This window comes from Chiloscyllium punctatum, chromosome 35 (genome assembly GCF_047496795.1).
Source record: "Chiloscyllium punctatum isolate Juve2018m chromosome 35, sChiPun1.3, whole genome shotgun sequence".
In the NCBI taxonomy this organism is placed as follows: Eukaryota; Metazoa; Chordata; class Chondrichthyes; order Orectolobiformes; family Hemiscylliidae; genus Chiloscyllium; species Chiloscyllium punctatum.
In genome coordinates this window covers 9,850,787-9,870,759 of record NC_092773.1, presented here as the reverse complement: position 1 = coordinate 9,870,759, position 19,973 = coordinate 9,850,787, and the positions used below count along the sequence as shown (strand labels likewise).

At 46.7% G+C, this 19,973-nt stretch overlaps 1 protein-coding gene across 1 annotated transcript in view; it reads left to right on the top strand.

The window, feature by feature from the left end:
• The first annotated feature begins 1,253 nt into the window (after positions 1-1,253).
• The window catches only part of LOC140459631 (zinc metalloproteinase-disintegrin-like MTP9), a 94,804-nt gene continuing 76,084 nt past the window's right edge, over positions 1,254-19,973 (top strand). Inside the window, exons 1-3 of the mRNA XM_072553935.1 lie at positions 1,254-1,396; positions 2,618-2,705; positions 5,511-5,692. The gene's annotated coding sequence lies outside the window, so the exon portion shown is untranslated. The remainder of the gene's footprint in view (positions 1,397-2,617; positions 2,706-5,510; positions 5,693-19,973) is intronic.

The window sequence follows — 19,973 nt, the reverse complement described above, 5'->3', positions numbered from 1 at the left end:
TTGTTTTCACCGTGAGGGCTGACATTTTGAGTTTTCTGTGTCTGCATGCGAAGACATAGCTGACAGCAATCTCACCCAGTGCTGCAGAAAGTGGGACAAACATCCCGTGTGAGAACTTCAAAGGGTGTTCGCGTGGAGCATTCCTAAGTGTCATTCCTTTGTTCTGTGGTTTCAGTGAAGACACTTTGATTTTGCTTCACCTCAGAAGATCTCTCAGAATTGAGAAATATCGCAAAGAGCTTTGATTGTGTGTAACAGATCAAACCACGAAAATACACCATGGAAAATTGAAACCGGCCAAATGACCCAACAGCTGGTTAGGGTTTGGCTTGGCATTGATTTGAGCTGGAGCAAAGCAACTTCCTCTTGCTACTTCTCCAGGCAAAACACAGCTTGCAGATCACAGCGCAGAGAGAGCTTTCTTATTACAGGAAAGAGACTAGACAAATGACAAGTGTTGTTGTTGTTGTTTTGCTCAGCATTGCCTGAAGTTGGGGTGAGAGAAGGCTGCAGTAGAGGGCAATCACAAGCTGTTGGGCTGAAGGGCTCCTTTGTAAAATTGATGCATATAAATATCATACATTGCTTGGATGAAATAATCTTCAGAATTCAATGTGGACCAAATTGGTCCAAACCATTCTGGTTCTGAGTAAGGGTCACTGCACCTGAAACATTAACTCTGATTTCTCTCCACAGTTGCTGCCCGACCTGCTGAGCTTTTCCAATTTCTGTTTTGGTCCAAACCCTTGCTGCATCAGGACCTCCTCTCACCTTATCCTCTTTGCCACCTCACCACATCCCATCACCCTCTTCTTCCTTGCCTTCCCATCTCCTGCTGCTACCTCCTCTTCATGCTGAAGCCCTGTCTTTCCACTGCTGTTCAGTGTAAAATAATGCTGGGGGTTAGGCTGGATGTAAGATCAAGTACGGGGTGATGCTATTTCACCCAAAACAATGTTTTCCCTGTTTCAGCAAATTCTGTCCCTGTCCTTGAGCAGCATAGCAAGAGTATCGAATTCAAATGAAAACCGAAAGAACTGCAGGTGCTGGAAATCAGAAACAAAAACCAGAAATTGTTGGAAAGACTCAGCAAGTCTCTCAGTGCCTGTGGACAGAAAGTGTTTCGGGTGCAATGACCTTTCACCAGTAGGCTTCCGAAGAAGGGTCACTGGATCCGAAACATTAAGTATATCTTCTTGCCTTCTTGTACCTTGTTCCTCTTCTCTTTCAGCTTTGCAGCACATGCAGTGTTTTTGGTGGATGTACCAGCCTCCTGTTTTTACTGTAACCCCGTTGAGGAATGTCTGAGCTGGGTGACTGCCACTATGATGCTCCTCTGGGTCAGTCGATTGGAACATTGCTGCTTTCTCTCCGGTCGCTGGGGGACGTGAGAAAGGTCAGTTGTCATTGGCTTTCTCTCCAGGCTTTCTGGGTCCGACGTAACAGCCAACTGGTTCCTGTTTGCCCAAGAACCAGGGGTCATGGGATTTTATTTTGAACATTGCGATTTCATTGATGCTCTGTGGCTGACTCCAAGAACCTCGCAACTGAGTTGGAGCCAGCCTGAGGGGCTGTGCGTTTCCTGAGCTCAGCACAACGTCAGGGGAAGGCCTGGTGTGGCCAAGACTGGCTTTCCCCCGAGCGACACACAAACAGAGAGCAGAGAGCAGGCTAGCTCCAAACAGCAGAGGAGGAAAGCTGAGAATGTCATCTGGAGATTGAAGCTAGAATCCCTCAGTCTCTGAGCCTACCATGCCATCCTGTTTAATTTCGACATGTAGCCTCGTTGGCTTTGATTCTCTTAAATCACCCCTCCCACCTCCTTACCCAATTCGACGGAACGACTATCCTTAAACAGGGGCAGTGAGAGTCTTGAAGGTGTCCCCCGGTCAAGATAAGAGCTCTATCAATTTCAACCTTCCTTGTTCCATTTTTCACAAGAGTCCAATCCCCTCGACAACACAATGCAGTTGATGGTTAGGATTAGTTTTGATTCGGGAATCCCCAGGGACCTGAGTTGTCGATGGCATCATCTGTAAAGAATGTATTCATTCATTCTGAAACTAAAACAGGGTGTGCTGGAGAAACTCAGCAAGTCTGGCAGCATCTGTGGAGAGAGAAACAGAATGAAGCAGACCCTTCGTCGAGGGTCACCGACTCAAAACATAAACTGTCCAGCCACCAGGCATTTTATAGCATCACCAGCTAAATATCAACCCAGTCCAGAGTTCAAATAAAATACTTCTGTTCTAAAGAAAGGTCATCAGATTCAAAAACTTAGCTCTGCTCTCTCTCTCTCTCTCTCTCTCTCTCTCTCTCCACAGATGCTGCCAGACCTGCTGAGTTTCTCCATCTGTTTCTGTGCCCTCTCAGAGTTGTCCATGAGATGACTTCTCAGTGCTCTGAATGCCATTCTGTTCTGCTTCTAGCTGAGAACTATGTTGTCAGGACTCTGTAACTGCATGTTATAGGTCAGACAATGCGACGTCAGAACTGCACCAGCCTCTTCAGACCACCTTTGATGCAATGTCATGTTTATTTGTTGCTATGAAGTTTTCGCAAGACTTACAAGGTTTGATTTGGCTGCATTTCATTTCCTGTTTCTTCTCTTTCACAGGGTGGACAGTTTCCCTCAACACAGTCCAGTCAGGCTGTAGATTCAGACTTCTCCATATCAAGCATCACCTTCTTCATGATACCAGCAGGTTAATCAATTCTCTTCTGTCTGTCATTTCTCTTGTCCTTATTTTCCAGGGTTGGATTTGTCCATACTATGGACAAGGTACTGAAGTGGTTAACATAGGAACACAGAAACTCAGAAAGTAGGAGCAGGAGTAGGCCATTTGGCCTTTTGAGCCTGCTCCTCCGATCAGAATGATTGTGGGTGATCATCGAGCTTAGTACCCTGTTCCTGCTTTTCCTCCATATCCTTTGATTCCTTTAGCCCCAAGTGCTCTCTCTAACTCCTTCTTGAAACTATTGTGTATTGGCCTTGACTGGCAGTGAATTCCACAGGCTCCCCACACTCTGGGTGAATACATTTCTCCTCATCTCAGTCCCATATGGGTTGACCCCATATCCTGAGACTATGACCCTTGATTCTGGACTCCCGTGCATCCGGAACATCCTTCCTGCATTTACCCTGTCTCATCTGGTAGAATATTTTTGGTTTGGATGAGACAGCTCCTCCTTCGTGAATATATTCCAAACTAATTGATCCTGCCTTTATTGGTCAGTCCTGGTATCCCAGGAATCCATCTGGGAAACCTTCAATGCACTCCATCGACATCCTTCCTCAGATAAGGAGACCAGAACTGCACACAGCATTCCAGGTGTGACCTTCCCACCGCCCTGTATAAATCCAACAAGAAATCCTTATCCCTGAATTCCAATCCTCTCACTGTGAAGATCAACACAGAGTTTGCCACCTTTACTGCCTGTTGTGCCTGAGCACTTAGTGGGCGGTGCATGAGGACTCCCAGGTCTCACTGAACATTTTCCTGTCTCACTTTACAGCCATTCAAATCATAATCTGGCTTCCTACTTTTGGTGCCAAAATAAATCACCTGATACTTATCCACATTATGCTGCATCTGCTATGCATTTGCCCATTCACTCAGTCTGTACAAATCACACTGCGACATCGCTACATCCCCCTCACAGTTTTCCCAACCACCCAGCTCTGTGTCATCTGCAAATTCTGGGGTATTACATCCCTCACCTAAATCATGAATGAATATTGTGAACAGCTGGGGTCAAGTACTGATCACTGCAATACCCTTGTAGTCACTGCTTGCCGCTTGCAAAAGGACCCATTTATTCCTAGTCTTTGCTTCCTGTTTGCCAACCAGTTTTGAATCCATCTCTATACTCTGTCCCCAATCCCATATGCTTTAATTTTATGCACTAATCTCTTATGTGGGACTTTGTCAAAAGCCTTATGAAAGTCCAAATGAACCACATCCACAGACTCGCCCTCATCAATTCTGTGAGTCACGTCTTCGAAGAGTTCCAGTGGACTCCCCCTTCATAAATCTGTGTTTACTGTGTCCGATTCAGCCACTGTTTTCCAAATGCTCAGCTATTGAGTATTTTATAATGGAGTCAAGGGTTCTTCACATGACTGATGTCAGGCTGTTGGTCAATAATTTCCAGTTTTCTCTCTGCCTCCTGTTTAAATCGAGGGGTTACATTAGCGGCCCTCCAATCCTTAGCAACTGATTCCACAGTCAATGGAATCTAGGACAGTGACCACTCTTTCCAGGGCCGCCTTATTAAGTATTCTGGTGTGAAGATTTCTCAGGCCATGGGGATTTATCTTCCTTGAATCCAACTGCGGAGAGGCCAGTATCCTATCACCAAGCCACCCTTTATTTTTGTGTGTGCAGTACACTGACTGTGGCCAGCCAATTCCTATTTTAAAATTCGCATTGACAAAATAAGATCAAAGAAAACCTTGAACAACTAGTTTACAATCGAGTTATTACAATTCAAGTTATACAGAGAAAAATCAAACCTTGTGCATTTGATTGTCCAAATCATTACACTCTTTCACAAAAAAAGCTTGTTTCAGTTTGCTTTTTTCTAAAAGTAAAAATGAAGCCTTAGTTCACATAACATCACACGCAAAGCTTTTAGCCTACACCCGAAGGCCTGGTATGAGGGCTACACACTGAAACAACAACACATAGGCCACGTCCTGTCAGCGAGTCACCCTTTATTCTACTAATGCATTCGTACACTGGCTGTGGCCAGCTAGTTCAGAGCCAGTCCCCTGAACGCAGGAGATTCTAAATCCCCTGTTTATATCTGTTAGTCGGGGCTTGCCCAAACAAGGATCTCATAGTTAATGAGGTCCACCTGGTCCCAATCATCCCATCCATCAAATTCTCCAAAATCCATTTCCCTACAAATCCTGAATTTCCTTTAGTTCCTCCCTCTCACTAAATCCTGTGTTTCCCAACATTTCTGCTGTTACTTGTGTGTTCCTTTGTGAACACAGAACAATGGAAGTATGTTTTTGGTTGGTCAGCTATTTCTGTGTTCTCCATGATATATTTTCCTGAATTTGCCACTAACTGCTGCAGGATGTCTGACCGGAGGTTCTGCCTCTCCTATCTCCTGCCGTCAGGATTCACAAGGTGGCATTTGACCACGATGGAAATGTCCCTTCCATGGGTAACATGTCCGCGTGCAGTAGAGCTCCTAATCTACTCTTTGTATTTTTATCAGGTAATGTTTGGAAGAAACAGCACCCAGTTTATTGTTTATTGTCAGCTTGAGATTGACACTTGGGTTGGGGGGTGGGGGGGGGCGGGCAGTGGGGGCGTCCAGTTGTCTGAAAATGCGAGTTCTGGGGGAGATTCCAATCCTGCAGCTTTGGACAGTCCTGGTCCAACTTAAAAGCAGGTTGTAAAGGAACAGGTCAGCTCAGATTGCGGGCATAGTGCCTTTGCACACTTCCAAAAGCTGTTTCTGTTGAAAGGTCAATGTTGTCTTTCATCTTTCAGACGGGATAACTAGTCAGGAACATGTGAGGGCTATATGGAGAGGAAGGAACCAGTGCCTGTCTGGGAATGGGAGCTGCCATGGAGTTGGGGCTGCCGAGAAAGAATGGTTGCAACACTGGAGGCATTTCAGGAGCACCTTCCCATCAGTAAGACTGCTTTCCAAGGTGCAAGTCAGAAGCACTGTAAGTTTGCATCACTATCCGTTGTGTGTTCCGAATTCAGTAATAGCGAGCTCGATTTGAACATCTTTCCGAAATACTCGCCCAACTCAGAGAGAGCTAGCCGTGGCTTGACAGGCTTAGTGGCCTACTGAAGGCTGTGTGATTGTGGGAATGAGCTGTCCACACTTGTCACCACAACAGGGTCTTTCAACATGTTGGCTGTCGATGCTGTGAATATTACACCTTGGTTTCAAAAAGGGGCCTGGGCTGAGGGAGTGTTGCCAAGTGAGAAATAATGAACACATTGCCCTTGCTGTCTGTTTTCACAGCACTGGCCCTGTCAGAGGTATTGAGTCAAGGAGCTACTTCTAGTAAATGGGAGATGGGAAATGTCGTGATTGGATCCAGGTCAGCCAAGTGGACTGCCTAGAATCGGACTTCCCTGATTAGAGATTGTCACTGTTAATCAGATCCAATCAGGGAGCCCTGACTGACAGGTACGGACAGGAATGTCAGGGTTCTGCTCACTCTGAGAGCTGGCTTTGTCAAGAGCTCTCCATGTATAAATAAAGGGTGACTTGGTGACGGGATACCAGCCTCTGTGGAGTTACTTCAGAGAGTGTCCTTTCCCATGGGCAGCACAGTGGCACAGTGGTTAGCACTGGCTGCCTCACAGCGCCAGAGACCCGGGTTCAATTCCCGACTCCGGCGACTGACTGTGTGGAGTTTGCACATTCTCCCCGTGTCTGCATGGGTTTCCTCCGGGTGCTCCGGTTTCCTCCCACAATCCAAAGATGTGCAGGTCAGGTGAATTGGCCATGTTAAATTGCCCGTAGTGTTAGGTAAGGGGTAGATGTAGGGGTATGGGTGGGTTGCGCTTCAGCGGGGTGGTGTGGACTTGTTGGGCTGAAGGGCCTGTTTCCACACTGTAAGTAATCTAATCTAATCAGGTTGTATTCTGAAACTGGGGCATCAAATCAGTCCACCTTCATGCAAACATATAAAGTGGTGTTCCTTCCTTTGAAAAGGCAAAATAATTTGGCATAATCTTCGACACTGTGCTGTCTCATTTGGTATCTCGAGCTGTGTTGGTCCCTTCTTGCATTGAGCTATGGCAGAATAAGGCAGGGTTTGCCCATCAGCTGGAAGTGTGCCACCTCACTGTTTGAACATCACACCCTCCCTCCGCATTGTTCTCAAGTGAGTCTTGTTTTCTGCTCTCCTCACTCTGTATTTGAGGAGATGTGATGCGCAGACACAGAATGTCAAATCTTGGTCCTTCTGCTGGATGGTGCAGGGTATTACCCATGTGACTGACAGGTCGCTGTGTCCTCTTCAAGCCCCTGGTTCCCATGCTCTGTTTGTGACGAGCTGACAGTCCCTGTCCCAAGTCTGACCTTGCCATTTGTCCAGTGTAAAGACATGGTTGGAGGGGGAGGGTAAGGTGGGTGGACCAAATGGCCAAGGAAGGAGATGGTCTCTGGAAAGGGTTTTCTTCTCAGCACAGAAGGTAGAGGGAGGGCCTGGAGCTCATGGCAGGAAGCAGGAACCAAGCAAATGAAGACTCTGCTCCCCTGGGAGTGAAGACAGCATGTGCTCAAGGCTGACACCAACTGGGAGTCACAGGGCTTGGTGACAATGGTCTGGGACACAGCCGTGTCTGTACAATGGAACTGATTACAATCGGTTAACAGAATGGCACTGAGAGAAGAGTATTACCAGCTCAAGTGAAGGAAAATGTTTCGAAGCCGCAGGCATACATTGGGCATGATGCAGAGAGAACGTTGAGAACATCTGGTGGGAATTCATGAGTGAAATAGCTCAACAGTACAGTAGTTACATGTTTGTATCGATGTGAAAGAAGTGAACATATGGTTCCAATCAGGCTCTCAGGCAAGACAAGCAGGATATGTTGTCAGGTTAAGCCAATTTAAGACGCATTTAAAACTTGGTGGAAGAGTTATGGTGACTTTGGAAATGAAAGGTCAGGTTTAAGCTACAGTTACCCTGCAAAGGTGTGACTCTCGTCCGTCCCTGCAATTCCCTGGCAGTGTCTCTGACTCTGCAGGACACTGACCTTCTGTGATGTGCTCAGCAGAAGGGATCGAGAAGGGTGACATGATAGCAACCTCTGAAATGATCGTTTCAGAGCACGTCATGTGATACTGTGTCAAGTGAAGAATACAACTGTCCATTTGCAGTAACTGTATGGATCCCTGAGGTGAGACTGTACCTGGTCCATGGAGGAGATTGCAGATCCCAGTAAATACCTTGTGGATGTCTCTGGAAACCTGCTTCCTGGGAAGCATCTTTTGATACCAATTTAAAAATGCCAAGAAGTTGTTTTGCCCCTGGAAGTCAAACAAATATAAGATTTCGAGAAAGCGTTTGTTGTAGTTTATAAATAAGACAGTGTTGAATGTTTAAAAATGAAGCGTATTGCAATTTGAGGAATCGATGCATGTCGGGGTAAGCAGGAATTTTGTAGGAATGTTTGGGGGATGGGCTGTGTAAAACATCACTGTCCAAGTCACATGATACTTCTGCCACCATCAGTGTCAGGCATCAATTAAATAAGGTCAAAAATCACACAATACCAGGTGAATTCCCACCAGATGTTCTCAACGTTCTCACTGCATCATGCTCAATGTATGCCTGCAGTTTCACCAGGAGCAGTGTTCTGAAAGCTACTGTTTACAAATTAACCCGTTGACCTGTAACCTGGTGTTGTGTGATTTTTGATCTTCTCCAATCTAGTCCGACACTGGCACCTCTACAACAGTTAGTGAAACAAGAATCTGATCATTATCACATTGTAAAAGAACTCAGAGCAGGGGTAGACCATTCAGTCCATCGAACCTGCTCTGCCATTTGATCCTATCATGGCTGATCTCCTCTCAGTCCTAGCTCCATTGTCCCACCCTCTCCCCATAGCCCGTCAAGCCGTTAATGGTCAAAACTCTCTCTGTTTTGTCCTTAAATTTATTCACTCTCCTACCATCCACTGCACATATTCACGGTCCTTTGAAAGAGGAGATTTCTCCTCATTCTCTGTTTTAAATCTGCCGCCCATTCTCCGAAAATGATGACCTCTTGTTCTAGAGGAAACATCCACTTGGTCAATCACCTTTAGAATCTTATACACCTCAGTCAGATCTCCTCTCTTTGTTCCAAACCCATCAAAGCAGGCCCCTGATACACATATGAATGTTCATTCTTACAAGCACAGTCCTATGCAGGGTTGTCATGTTAAAGAGCTGACATATGAACATTTCCTGAACTTTACCAACAGCTGCTTGATATTGTCCTGTTCCAACTAGTATCCAAATGAACTTGTCACTCACCTCCAGGAATGAGCCTCTCCACAGCCCGAGGGCTGCCTGTATAGGCCGAAGGTGCACAATCTCTCTTCGTAAGGCAAGCCCCTGAGCTCTGGAATCAATCTGGTGAACCTCCTCTGAACTGAGTGCAATGCAACTACATCCCTCCTCAATGAAGAGGGAACAAAGGCAGAATGAGAGTGCGTGGGGAGGCAGGCAAATCGAGAGACCTTGTTCTTAGAAGAGAGATGAAGATTGAAAGTAACCTTCAGATTGAAGATCATACTGAGATGGAGCTCAACAGAGTGGTCATAGAGTCGTACAGCACAAAAACAGACCATTTGGTCCAACTCATCCACGCTGACCAGACTTAATCCATATCCCTCTAAACTCTCCCTATTCATATACCCATCCAGATGCCTTTTAAATGCTGTAATTGTACCAGCCTCCACCACTTCCTCAGGCAGCTCATTCCATACACATACACCCTCTGCGTGAAAAGGTTGCTCCTTCGAACCCTTTTAAATTTTTCCACTCTCATCTTAAACTTATGCCTTCCAGTTCTGGACTACCCCGCCGCAGACCTTGACCAAATACCCTATCCATGCCCCTCGTGATTTTATAAACCTCTATGAGGTCACCCCTCAGCCTCCGACACTCCAGGGAAAACAGCCCCAGCCTGTTCAGCCTCTCCAATCTCAGGAAGGATATGATATTGATTTCCAATGAGGAATCTTTGCTGTAAATGCTATCAGAAGTGTCCTCTCTCTCACTGAGAATTGAGGAAATATTGCAGCCTGGGTGTCACCAAGAGACAGCTCAGTTGATCAGAGACGGTCAGTGAGCTAGCAGACAGCGACAGTTTTGGGTCATCAGTGAAGACAGGAAAGCTGACTGCTTGCTTGTAGCCAGTGGAACTGAGAAGAACTTGTGTTTTGTTCAGGAAGAGGATGGGAGGATTTGTGCGTTTGGTGTGAAAAGAAGCCATGACTGAACATCATCAAACTCCAGTTTGGATAGGTCAGGAAGAGACCATGCAAGGGCAGTCCCAGGAAGCTCGATGGTGGAGCATGAGCACCCGAGGATGCTGCTGAAGTCAAAAGACTGAACATAGAAACAGTGGCAGAGGTTCTGATGTCTTGCTGACCTTGCTTTGGTGACCTCTTTTTTGATGAGAAATGAATGTGAGGTTCATGGCCACATGATGTTGCGCTTTCAGGAAAACACATAAAGTTTGAAGGTGACAAGGGTGAAAACATAGAGTTGGTTTCTCAGGAGGAGGTGAAAATAATGGTCTTCAAATGATCCAGGTACTGCCTGAAGAAATGGAAGGCACAGGCGATTCTCAGCACACACTGGAGGCCCACAGATACGGAAAGGAAGGATAAGATGGGGAGAAGCTGAGTGTGTATCTCTATCGAAAGGTTTGAGGGAAGGGGGAGGTGGGTAATCAATCGCAGGTAATCATGGTCAGGAATTAGACAGGAGAATGAAGTCGCGAGGGATGGTGGTCGAATCTCGAGCACAAACGGGTTGGCCACGTCCGACTGCAGAGAGCTAGTCGAGACTGAAACCAGACCAGTGCCTGATCCAGTGAAGCTAGGTCAGTGCGACCACGTGAAGATCTCCATACTGACGCAAAGAAATCGGCAAGAATCGCTCGAGTGTCAGAAGGTGAGGGTTTTTCTCAGGGTGGGTCCACTGAATTTAGCACCAATCCACATCCACTGGCAGGGACGGAAGACACTGGAGGCAGAATTCATGTCTTTGGGAATTTCAGAGTGTGGACCCCTTTGGGAAGAGAATGGCTTCCGAAAGTGACCAGATTGTGGCAGAATTGAGTAGTAGCAGATTTTTCACTGTCCTGGCAGGTCTTCCGAGGAAAGGTCGAATCTGGATTTCTAAAAACAAGCACCGATATGCTGGTTCAAGCAAAATTCCAGCAGTTGTGAAGCAATTTGCAGTGAGGAATTGTATTTGATCTCTAAAGCGGCAGCCAGCTGTGGAACATGAATAAAATGCACTTTGCTGTCCTCCAGTGGGGCACCACTTGAACATGTTTCGAGATTTGTAATGCTCAGATCAGTGAGTGAGTGCTTATTTTAACAGAGGTATGGTTTTGACATTAAAACTCTCTCCAGGTTAACAACTGTGTTGCACATCTGGGCTACTGCACATGGAAGAGTTTGCAAAATGTTGAAACTTGGCTTTGGGAAAATAATGCCTGTAAAAGAGGGACTTGCATTTCTGTAGAACCTTTCACAACTGAGGACCTCAGAGCTAATTTTTAGATTACTTACAGTGTGGAAACAGGCCCTTCGGCCCAACAAGTCGACACCGACCCGCCACCCACCCATACCCCTACATCACCCCTTACCTAACACTGCGGGCAATTTAGCATGGCCAATTCACCTGACCTGCACATCTTTGGAGTGTGGGAGGAAACCGGAGCACCCAGAGGAAACCCACGCAGACACGGGGAGAACGTGCAAACTCCACACAGTCAGTCGCCTGAGGCAGGAATTGAACCCGGGTCTCTGGCGCTGTGAGGCAGCAGTGCTAACCACTGTGCCACCGTGCCGCCCATAAAGTGCTTTGTAATTGCAGTCAATGTTGGAATTTCAATATGTGGCAGTTAATTAGTGCATAGCAAGCTCCCAAAGATGTGTCATAATGTATACGTTCTTTCTGTTCTTTCTGATGTTGATTGTGGTTCAATATTAGTCACAACACCAGGAATACTCGTTCCCTGCCTCTTCTTCCAGACAGTGCCATGGGGTATGTATCCCAGACAACCAGCAAGCTGGGTAGCTGTTTGGTTCACACCCACCATCTGAAAGCTCCTGCAGCCAGTGTTACCGACAGTGTTAGCTTGGGGGTCTACGTTACTGGTCAGGTGATATCGCCGTGACACCACTGCACCTCCCCCGGAATTGCGACAAGTGCTTTGAAAGATGGAGCAAGTGTATCAGCTCCCAGGCTCACACTCACACAGTAATGTCCAAGTTCTGTGAATTTCCACCCATAGATTTATGAACAAGAAACCTTGTGGCCAGAATGAGAAGAGGCTTTTGGGTGTGGGGTTGGATCAGTGATCACTTTGTGCAGTGCCCACTCAGCATGGAAATGGAAGGTTTCAGGAAAATCACCAGAGACCAAGGTGCACCAAAGGAGTGTATGTGGCGCGAAACCTCCACTATCAACTCCCTTCCAGGCTGCTCCTTGCAGCTGGAATTGCTCCCAACCACCAAATGTGAAATCTCCACACCGGTCACCTTGAGGCTGGCTGATACCTTCTGCTCAGGTGGTTCCTGCCCCACTAGCCGATTCTATCCTCGAAGGCAGGTTGTTTGCATGGCAGTTTGAGGTGCATCACAGCACCTCCTTGGCTGTTGTGCACATGGACGCTCACAATTGTCCCTTTGCCAGCCAGACCTGCCTCCCTCCCCCAGCCCCCATCTGCACCTGACTGCTGAGCTGCCCTCGGCTTTGCTGCCCTAGGCACTGTCATCACCATCGCTGAGCAGCCCCAATGTCTCCATTCTCATACCAACTCCCATCTCCAGCAGAACCCACCTCCCAGAGCTTTCGGAACTCTCTGCTCCCTTCATCCTCATGGCACTCAGTCACAGGCAAGGTCACCCAATCAATGATTCTCCACAATAGATTGCCACAGCTGACCTCAGCTGGAGCTCCCTATTGTTGGAAAGATGTGAAGAAGAGGATAATGCAGGGACAAGCAACTTCAGTGATAGGGAATAGATTGAGGAAGTTGGGACTGTTTTACGCAAAGATAACGAGGAGGAGAGGTGATATGATAGAGGTTTTCAAAATCGGATGCAGACTGACAAGAGTAGATTTTGGAATAACTGTTCCCGTTCATTATAGTGAAGCAAACAAGGGGGACAGAATGGAAAGTGGTGTGCAGATGAAGCAAGGGCAATGTGAGAAAAAGAGGGAGATAGGATGTAGAGTGGACTACCTGGAAATGGGGTGAAGGCAGCTTCAATTGAGGGATTGAAGGAGGGATATTGAATGGTTATGTGGAAAGACATGCTGTACAGGGAGTTAGGTACTTGGCAATATGGTCAATTGAAGAGTCACTGCAGACAAGAAGGGCTGAATGGCCTTCTCTGTGTGGTGACACCTCTGTGATCTGATAAATGTGGTGACAGAGTGTTTCTGCCAAATGATTCCAGTTCCGGCAGACACCTTCTCAAATTGTGAGGATCCCAGGCAAGAGGGGAGGAACTGGCTGCCTTTCTCTATTTGCCTACCCCCTCCCTCTTTGGTTCATCATCGCAAGATGGGTCATCTTTCTCTGGTGTTTTTAGGCTTTCTCTCTGAAGTTACCCTGACTGTGTAGCGGTGTGGTATCCTACAGGTCTGTGCAGGACTCTGCTGGACATTGAGTCAGCTCACATCCACAGTCACCTTGTAGCTGAAGCAGTCCTCCTTTCTTGAAAGAAATGCTCGGTCTGTCCATCAATACCTTCGAGCCCAGTTTCACCTTCATGACGACGGAGCCAAAGCTATACACAACCACAAGTCATCTCCACCAATGATTTCTTTTCCTAACTCCACACTGCTACCATGATGCCACCCATGTTCAGCGATGGTGCTTGGGGTAGGTTGCACCAAGTCAGTGTTGGTGAGATAAGACTGCTATTTGAAACATGATGTTCCTGATTGTGATAACTGCTGCTGACCCTCAGGGTGGTCAACATTATCCCCAAGGTGAGCAGGAGATCCAGGATGTAGGACTTCGGTCAGAAAGATCAGGAGTGGTTCAGACTTCCCTCTTTACTCTCAGATGGTGCAATCACCATCCGGTCTTGGCTAAGATACAGCTCCTCAAGCCAAGCGATGAGAGGATTAATGCCACTGTCTTTGCCTCCAGCCACAGGCTGTCTTTTCCACACTTTCACATCATTGTTGGGCTGATGAGTACTTTTATGTGCTGGCTCCCAAAACCTGCACCTGTCTTGGTGATCCAGACTTGTCAATATCTTGATGAGAGGGACATTTCCTCTTCTGGGTCAGACCAAAACCGGGGACAGAGGGGGCACTGTTTGAGAATTCAGGGGCTCCTATCCATGACGGTGAGTGACAATGAGGAGAGTTTCTTTTGGAGATCTGTTTGACTTTGCAACTCCCTGCCTCAAGGCAGTGGCTCTGATTCTTGTTAGGCAAAGGGATCAAAGCGATCAGGACATAGGTGGGGATGTGGGATTCAAAGCACAAACAGATCAGCCATGGTTCAAGGGGCTGGTAAAACATTCACAGCATGACCCCACTGAGTGGAAATTTGGGGTGCCCAATACTTGCTGGGCCAAGTGGTGTGGTTGGGAAGGGTTGTTGGAAGTGTTCAATTTTGACAGCTTTCTCCAAAAATTAAATAAAAATCTTTCCAAGGCTTTAATTTTAGCAAGAATCTGGCATTGGTTCAGTGTTGGAAGACTTGCAAGTGTGGTGGGCACTGCTTCATTGGAGGAATTTCCTCAGCTCGAGACAATAAAACCCTGCAGATGCTGGGATCCAGAGTAGACAGGCAGGAGGCTGGAAGAACACAGCAAGCCAGGCAGCATCAGGAGGGGGAGAAGTCAACGTTTTGGGTGTAACCCTTTTTCAGGACTGGCTGCAGATCAAAGGAGGGCACCACATGGAGTTCTGCAATTTCAAATTACCTTCCTTCCCATCTCCTGACTCCCTTCCCAACCCCTCCCCCTCCCTTCTATTCCTCTCATCAACCCTTCCTTCCAGCCACTAACCACATTCATCCCTCCCATCGACCAACCAGGTCATACCTTCTACCTACCCTTGACCTACCATCCCACCCCTCTCCCCACCCACAGCCCTTCCCCATCACCCCCTTTATCTGCAGCTCCCTCTACACCCACCCCCCAGTCCTGAAGAAGGGTCACACCCAAAACGTTGACTTCTCCACCTCCAGGTGCTGCCTGGCTTGCTGTGTTCTTCCAGCCTCCTGCCTGTCCTTGTTGGAGGCTTTGGCTGATCCTTTGCAGATGCAGGGTTCCAGGGAAAAGACAGGAGTTTGGAACTGAGATGGTCAGTGACATGGTGGGAAGGGCTGAATGGTTTCATTCTGCACCATGACCATAACATGCCCACCACCAGAGAAAGCCACCACAAGCCTGAGCCTGTGGGAGTTTAACCTGAGATCCATAGCAACCATCACTGCCTCAAAGCTTGTGATCCCAAAATCATGGATCGTGATCCCACTCGGAATACTGTGGAGAGTTGTGTACACAGCTTAGTCCATCACGCAAGCCAACCTTCCATCCATTGGCTCCATCTACACTCCCCGTTGCCACCATCAACAAAGACCCCTCCCACCCCAGTTATATCTCTTCCAATCTCTTCCGCCAGGCAGAAGATACAAAAACTTAAACACACACACCAAGCAGGTTCAAGAACAGCTTCTTCCCCGCTGTTATTTCAATTCAGAGCAAATCTCTCAAATTTTAAGTTTAATGTCGATCTCTCTCTTTGTGCCCCTTCTCTGCAGTTGGAACATTGTATTTCTCACTCTGTTCAATCACCCTGTGATCTTTGTGTGGTATGATCTGTCTGTACTGCACACAAAACAAAACTTTTCCCCGTACCTCCGTCAATAATAAATCAAACCAATGTCTGTCTTAGAGCCTGGTGTTGCTTCATGGACACTTTGCAAGGATTGACCCCTTCTCTTGGGAGTAAGGGGCCCCAAGCAGTTAGATATTTTGAACCAGCCTGGACATCTATATTCCAGCACAGTTCTAGAGCAGGTGGGACTTGAACCCAGAGCTTCTAACCCAAAGGTAATGACACTACCTCTACACCAGCAGGGGTACTCACTATGCCTCCTGTTTCATGTGTTCGGTTTTCCATATAATTATTTTCCCGTGGGACCCGAGCGAAGACCAGTGCCAGTTGCAGCCCATTACAAAGAGGTCTTGATCAATTGTGTCAGTGAACTAAAGAGTGGCAGATTAATTTGTATAAATAAGAGGTGTTACATTTTGGAAAAACAAACCAAAGGCAAGACTTATACAATTAAAGGTAGGGCCTTGGGCAGTATTGTACAACAAAGAGACATTAGAGATGAGGGACATAATTCTTTGAAGTTTTGATCATGTTTGGATAAGGTGGTTAAGAAAGCATTTAGCATGCTTGCTTTCATTGTTCACGCATATAGGAATGGGGACATTGTGTTGAGGTGTCCAGGATGTTAGTGAGGCCTCCACTGGAGTACTGTCTCCAGTTCTGTTCTCCCTGCTAGAGCAAGGATATTATTAAAGCTGCACAGGGTTCAGGAGAGATTTACCAGGATGTTGCTGGGAATGGTGGGTTTGAGCTAGAAGGAGAGGCTGGATAGTCTGGGACCTGTTTCAGGTTGAGAGGTGCCCTTATAGAGATTTATAAAATCATAAGAAGTATAGATAAGGTGAATGGCAGTTGTCTATTCCCTGGGACAGAGGATTTCAAGACGAGGGGGCATATTTTTAAGTGAGAGGAGAAAGGTTTAAGAAAGAAATGAGGGGCAATTCTTTTACAGAGAGAGTGGTTTGTTTGTGGAATGAACTTGTGGAGGAAGTGATAGATGCAGGTACAGTTACAGCACTTAAAACAAATTTGGATAAGGACATGGATAAGAAATATTTGCAGGGATATGAGCCAGGAGCAGGCAGATGGGATTGGTTTAGTTTGGGATTATAGTCAGGATGGACTGGTTGGACCGAAGGGTCTGTTTCCGTGCTGTGTGATGCTATGACTCTATGACTTCTGCTCTCAGCCCATATCCTTGTTATTCTTCGTTTCAAGTCATGTTGGGGTCTGACTGTAGTGGGGTGGAGTTGGGGGGGTGTAGTAAGGGTGTTTCCACACGGCTCCATCACTCTGAGATCACCATTGGGAAAGGATCACTAACGTTTCCATGAATTGACACAAGATGGATGTCAAGCCCCAGTGGACCTCAGAGGGTGTTGTGAGTAGTGTGGACCTGCTGCTGCTTGGTGGGCTGGCCAAGCATTTGTGAAACTCCACCATGTGACGTGTCAAGGAATCAGAGCGTCAATGGTCCTTTCAGTGGTCCCCTGATGTCGATTTTCGCTGGCTATGAGGGAGACGAGCTTGGGCGAGTTGCACAAGGTTACCACGTTGCAGAGCTGTGGCGAGGACTGGACTGCACAGCTTTCTGCTGCGTTTCACAGACAGTGCACTCTCCAAACAGACCCTTCCTTTCTCAGCCCCTCACACCCTATACAAACGACATCTTCTGGAGCCATACCTGTCCCGTGGAAGTTGCAGATCTCTGCGGCTATGCTGCATGCTGTATACGTGTCTATATAGCTGTCCTGAGGATGATTAGGTCTGGGGTGGAACTCTCTCCACTTGAGCTTTACGATATTGTGACGCGCATGGCCTTTGTTTCAAGTTTGTTATTTTCCCCCCAAGTGACACATGGTTAAAACCATAAGCCACATTTAATAAGAGGAGCTGCATTCTTCCTGCTAGCTGCCAAACAATAATATTTATACAAGATTTTTGAATCCAGCTCATCTTGCACTTTCCATCTGGATTCCATGCTAATATCTCAGAAAGGTCAACAATATAGGGGCTCATCAGAACTGAAACCAGATGCCTATATATTCCCTCACTGATAAAATACACAGTGGAGAGATAAAATATTTTTATTGCATCAATTTTTATTTTTTTCCAAGCACAGGCGAACACAATCAGAAAGACGCAGTGAGCAGGACATTGCTTGTACGTCATGCTTTGGCTGACCTTAAGCATTTCAAAAGCTGCAGCGTGACTTCCACACAGGAAAGATCCTTCTGTCCAGCACATGTTGCTGAAATATCCTTGTGTTATTTTGGAGTGGAGCTGTGTGAACTTGTAATCAACTGTAATAAATCTGTCATAATGTGCTGTCAACCCTTACAAATGGGAGCCTTACCCTCCTCCAGTTGCTTGCTAAATTCAAAGAGAGATGGAAATTTATGACCAGTTTAAAGGATTTCTTGATATTTTATTGACGCTGTTGTTTGGATAGTCTCAGGAGACTTGCTTGATGTTGATATCTGTTTGGCGGCTGGTCGAGGAATTGATTTGATGGCGAATTATTGCAAGATTTAATTACGTTTGCCCAACTGTCTGTCCCCTCACATCATCCGCTCCTGGAACCTCAGGCATTGCAGTTACTGCAGGCTATAGAACAGCACAGCAGGAGACCATTTGGCCTATTGAGTTGGTGCTGCCTCATTCGAAAAGCATTGTAGTGAATTCCACTGCCCTGTTCTTTCCCCATCTCCCATCAACTTAACATTGCTGTGTGTCTATTGGATTCCGGTTTGAAAGCTACCATTGAATCAGTATCCACCAGCCAATCAAACAGAACATTCCTGCATTTTTAGTGTCAGTTCTAGTTTCACAACAAACATAACATATAACTCCAAGCTAATATCTAGAAACATGGGTTCAAATCTGACTATGGCAGAGGGAGCATTTGCGTTTAATAAGCATTAGAATTAAAAGCTAGTCTAATGGTGACTGTGGAGCCATTATCCATTATTATTCGGTTCACTCATGTCTTTTTGGGAAGGAAATCTGCTATCCTTACCTGGTCTGGCCTACATGTGACTCCAGACCCACAGCAAGCTGGTTGAGCCTTCATCGCACTCCAGGCAATTAGAGATGGGTAATAAATGCTGTTCTAGTCAATGACGTCCACAGCCCCTCCAAAAGTAACAGAAATTATACAAAAAACAGCAAAAGTTTTGTCAAGACGTGGAGAGCAAGTACGAGGTATTTTCTCTGGCCTTTCCCTTTCTGAGTCACAAACATCTGCAGAAATGTGTGAATCCATCTCCCACCATCCAGACTCCTCGCAGGCCCCTCTGCTGAGGCAAAGCAGTCCATCTTGGTTTTTAAGAAAAACAGGTTGAGGAATTGATGGCTGGTAACGAGTTGTCCTGTGATGTTGGACTGTGTCGTTGATCACACTGAACCCATTACACCAGCATCAAGAAGTCAAGCAAGCCCAAGACATGCCTCCCTCTCTCCCTTCCTGCTTAACCCCTGTGAAAACCAGAAGTGCAGAGTGGAAAATCAAATTAGTAGTGGATGGGAAAGCAATGCTCAGCACCATCTTTACAAAGGAGAAACGGCACTGGGCACTACCTCAGTAGTGGGAATGTTCAAGTTACTACATTTGCAATCCTTCTCCAACAGAGGGAGATCTTTTGGCACCTTTCGATCTTGTTCAATCCCAGTTTGAAGGACGTAGACAGATAGATTCCTTACAGTGTGGAAACAGGCCCTTCGGCCCAACAAGTCCACACCGACCCTCCAAAGAGCAACCCACCCAGACCCATTCCCCTACATTTACCCCTTCACTAACACAATGGGCAATTTCCCATGGCCAATTCACCTGACTTGCACATCTTTGGACTGTGGGAGGAAACCGGAGCATCCGGAGGAAACCCACACAGACACGGGGAGAATGTGTAAACTCCACACAGGCAGTTGCCAGAGATGGGAAAAATTTAGTCCTAGAGTCATAGTGACGTACAGCACTGAAACAGACCCTTCGGTCCAACCTGTCCATGCTGACCAGATATCCCAACCCAATCTATTGTACAAAGTTAGCCCATGGCTGCAGTCAGCTCTGTGCAAGAAGGATTTATTTGTGGACATGTACATTACGTTGACATTCTCTGATGAGCTGAAATGTGACCTGACTCACAGGATATTCCTTGGAAGTGTGGTCAAAGCAGGCATGGAGAGAGGTGAAGCACCATTTTGGCACACAGGAAGCTCCCGAGCAAGTAAATAACAGCCAGTCAGCTGGGAATTCTTCTGTGAATGTGGGAGCTGTGATACCCAAATGGAAAGGCAGGTGAGAATCAGACTGGTACCTGGTGTGGGAACAGTACCTCCAATACTGCAGCACTCCCTCAGCCATGTGCTGGTCCGAT